At 37.0% G+C, this 4,643-nt stretch overlaps 1 pseudogene; it reads right to left on the bottom strand.

Annotated features, from left to right (window-relative positions):
• Nucleotides 1-2,104: 2,104 nt before the first annotated feature.
• Nucleotides 2,105-3,105, bottom strand: LOC143670787 (glyceraldehyde-3-phosphate dehydrogenase pseudogene; annotated as a pseudogene).
• Between the last annotated feature and the right edge of the window lie 1,538 nt (nucleotides 3,106-4,643).

Genomic DNA, 4,643 nt, shown 5'->3' with positions numbered 1-4,643 from the left:
CGTGACTCCTTTCCAAACCACTTCTTTCTCAAACTCTTCTATCTTTCTAATGTTCATCCTAACTTTATACATTGACTCAGGCTGCTCTAGGTAATACTTTCTCCTCAATATGCTTTGGCAAACACACCCAAGAAACCGCCCCAACTCTGGGACTGCTCTAAGATGGGTAAAAAAAAAAAGTGGGCCCTTGCATTGGTCCTTGAGGGACGTTTGATACCCACAACTACAGTTCTTTGACAATAAGGTCCATATTTCTCCCTCTGTCACTAGCAACCTGCACCAGGAGTGTGGGCAGCCAACTTCATGACTGTAGTCAACCTGGAGAATAGAGAGTGGTAGGACGGCAATTTAAAACACAGCATTCACTTACCACAACGTAGCTGCTGCTATTTTCATTAAGCTTTCCCCTGCTTGTTATAACCTTTTTTTATCAGATTCCAGCATTCCACAAAAGTTGATACTGACAGGTTTTCCCAGCTGTATGCTTCATGACTTGTAGAGTTAAACAAATAATTGATAAGTGAATTTCCAAATAAAATCTTTACCTTTGCACTTCCTTGTAATGATAAGCTATTTAATACTTGGAAACACATAAATGACCTAGAAAATATGTTGCTTTACATTACTCCACTAAAATTAAACTAAATACGGCTTTGAAATACTAGCCCATACCTTCACATTATTGGTGACACCTGTCAGTTACAATGCAAATAATTTTAGTAAATCCATGTGATGAATTGGAGGAGAAAGGGAGGAGATGAGAGATGGTGTTAGTATTATAAAAAAAAAGAACATGCATCAGTTTATATGATGCAAAATGCAAGTGAATATTTAACTACTTTACAATACTTACAACTTTTTCTTTCATTACTCATGCTTTAAAGTTAAGTGGTTTTATGTTCATCTTATATTTGATGCTGACATACTTTTTCCCCCATCACTTGTAGTTTTCTGTTTATGTTTTTAAAACAGTTTTATTCACACAGCATACAGTCCATCCTAAGGGTACAGGCAATGGCTCCTGGTACAATCACATAGGTATGCATTCACTATGACAGTCTATATGAGGATATTCTCATTTCTCCCCCCTCCCCACCCAAAAAGCCTTTTCCCCTCCTTTATATCTCCCTATTCTTGATGTTTAGGTTTGATACTGTGCCTTTGTTACAAAATTAATGAAAATATTACAATGTTACTGTTAACTATAGACCTTAGTTTGCATTAATTGCAGTCTTTCCCATATACCACTCATTATTAACACCTTGTAATAGTGACATACATTTGTTCTACGTCATGATACTTACATACTTTTGATGGTTACAAACTTAATTTTTATTTACTATTGAAAATGTCATCAAAACATAATTTTTGTGCATTAAGAAAATTTACCTTGCTTCTATATGACTATTATCTTGACTTATAATATTTTATGTTTACTGTCCCATTTGTAAAGAATACTGATCTTTTAGAAAGTATAAGCCTTAGGCATTCTGACTCACAGAGTAACTTTTCATGGAGATTTAGCATCTTTCCAAATTTATTCACATATAATGGAGAAATGTGAATTGCCAATTTGAAGTTTAAATTTTCCTGAGGTGGTCAACCTGCATTCCTCACCATCAAGGTAGATTCTATCATTTTCAGACTTGCACATGGATTGTTATGGTCCCATTCTTTAGTTTAGTCAGCTGCAAAATGAACTTGCTGCGTTAAATCATGTCTTAAGATTTCTTCTATTACTATTGGTGAATTCACATGCTTTGAATTTCTAAATACTTTGACCAATGTATGATCTTAAAGCCAGAGGCTGCAATATGTGTATATTCTTCCTGTATTTATTTGTAGTTTTGATGTATTTATTGTTAGTTAAACTGTAAAATATTGCCTCATTAACTTTTTCTTTTTGGCTGGGTGTACTTTATTGATAGTACATGACAAGGTAGGGCTCTGAGCTCCTCCCCTTCTTCAGGGGGTCTTGGATGGAAGCTGTGGAGGATGGGCAATTCTCAGTACTGGGGGATCAAGTTGGGACCAGGACTCCCCAGCAGCTGACAGCCTCTTTCTTACTCTCATGCTGTCGCTGGGGTTGGTGGTCAAGTGGTTCTTACTTCTTGCATTCCATGTAGACCACAAGGTTCACTATCCTGTTGCTGTAGCCAAATTCATTGTCATTTTAGGAAATGAGCTTAACGAAGTGGTCATTGAGGGCAATGCCAGCCCCAGCATCAAAAGTGGAAGGGTGGGTGTCACTGTTAAAGTCACAGGAGACAACCTGGTCCTCAGTATAGCCCAGGATGCCCTTTAGGGGGCCCTCTGATTCCTGCTTCACCACCTTCTTGATGTCATCATACTTGGTGGCTTTCTCCCTTCTGCAGGTCAGACCCACCACAAACACATTGGGGGTGGGGATGTGGAAGGTCATGCCAGTGAGCTTCCCTTTCAGCTCCAGGATGACCCTGCCTACTACCTTGGCAGCACTGGTAGATGTAGGAATGATATTCTGGGCCACCCCATGGCCATCATGCCACATTTTCCCAGAGAGGCCATCCACAGTCTTCTGGGTGGCAGTGATGGTGTGGACGGTGGTCATGAGTCCCTCCACGATTCCAAAGTTGTCACAGATGAGCTTGATTAGTGGGGCTAGGCAGTTGGTGGTACAGAGAGCATTGCTGATGATCTTGAGGGAGTTTCATACTTTTCATGGTTCACACCCATCACAAACATGGGGGCATCGGCAGAAGGTGCAGAGATGATGACTCTTTTGGCATCACCATTCAAGTGAGCACCAATCTTTTTCATCATTGTGAAGACACCAATGGAATCCACAACATATTCAGCACCGTCATCACCCCATTTGATGTTGGTGGAATCTCACTCCTGGAAGACAGTAATGGGATTCCCATTGATGACAAGCTTCCCATTCTCAACTTTGACACTGCCTGTGAACTTGCCATGGGTGGAATCATGCTGGAACATGTAGACCATGTAGTTGAGGTCAATGGAGGGGTCATTAATGGCAACAGCCTGCACTTTGCCAAAGTTTGCAGAAGCCCTGGCAACCAGGTGCCCAATACAGCCAAATCCGTTTATTCCAACCTTCAACATCATGCCTCAGAGATGCAGCTGGCACTGCACAAAAGATGAGGCTTTTTGTTGAGCGGGGAGGACTAGAGAGCCTCATTAACTTTCTAGCACTCATATTTAAAGTAGAAAGCCATAACTCATTGATTTTATTCTGGTTGTCTATTGCAATTCATTTTCATTTTAAATGGCCATACCATATTTGGGGAGCCTTGTGACATCTATGTCATCAAATAAGTTTAAATATCATTTTGTTATAAGATCTGATTGGTTTAAGGTCTTAATTTGTAGGGTTTCCTTTTAGCTCTGTGGTTCTATAATTTCATAAGCTATACATTTGTAAATGTATTGGGTCGCACATGAACCTAAAGATAGATGCTGCAGCTTATTCATAAATGTGTTCTTTTATTCTTTATAACTTTGTTTAAATGTTAGCTAAAATAGTGAGTCCTTCTCATGTTAATGCTTTGAGTGTGTCATTAAAGAACTTAAAAAGCAATATAATTTTTTGTTTTCTGTCTTATTTTTGTTGTATTCAATATGCTCCTCCATTTGTTTTGGCTGTGATAGGCCTATATATACTTGCTAGATGAGCCAAGATGGCTCTTCCATATTTGTTTGAAGATGTTGTTTATCAAACTGAATCTTGGCCTTTGTGTGTTTAGCTAATATAAAATTTAAAATGCAATTCCATTTTAGTGTCGAATAGATGTTGGAGAGGAGACAAATTAACATTTTAGCAGATAGTTATTGACTCCAAACTTTATTCTCAATTTCAAAACTACACATTTTAATAGATGTCTTTTCTGCTCGCAAATTGCATGAGGAATAGAATATAAACCATTTAAAAATATTTAGGGACTTTAAATATAATTTCCCTGGCAATTTGTTTTATGTTCTAGTGATGTTTGCATTCAAATTCAAAGTTAAACATTTATGTCCAGATTACTAGCTGTTGTCAAATTACTGCTATGAAAGTTTCTTAATGAAAATAGCAAACTACCATCAAAAGAACTTATATTCAAGTGGTAACATATACACATTAAGTTCAAAGCAACACCAATATACTATTGTGATGCCACCTTCATATTAACATATCAATTATAAAATTAGGAAATACTTTGTAGCCTCTGCCAGAAGATGATATTTTCGTAGAAAGTTTCTCATTTTAAGTGGATCATGAGATATACACATTGATATCCTTTGGTAAGCTATTAAAGGAAGAATTATAGTGCATGTTAAGATTGCCAAATAGTTTTAGTCTCTGTTGGAACTCTGCATTCATGTTACCCATTAACAAAAAAGATTTTAAGAAATTTGAAATCTTTATTTGGTGACATTAACAAATTTATTTGATGTTTTAGGTAAGTTGTCAATATGGATTATAAACTATAATCAATTCTATTATTCTATAATCATTTATCTGGTTTATAATTGAGCTGGTTGATATTTCACTGGTTATCTTTCAAGTACCTTTCTTTTTTTTACCATTTTAAATATTGCTACACAAGAATCATCAATTAAATGGATGGGAGGTGGAATATGTGTTAATCAGTTATGTT

Source organism: Tamandua tetradactyla, chromosome X (assembly GCF_023851605.1).
Source record: "Tamandua tetradactyla isolate mTamTet1 chromosome X, mTamTet1.pri, whole genome shotgun sequence".
NCBI classification, from domain to species: Eukaryota; Metazoa; Chordata; class Mammalia; order Pilosa; family Myrmecophagidae; genus Tamandua; species Tamandua tetradactyla.
This window is presented reverse-complemented; position numbering and strand designations above follow the sequence as displayed.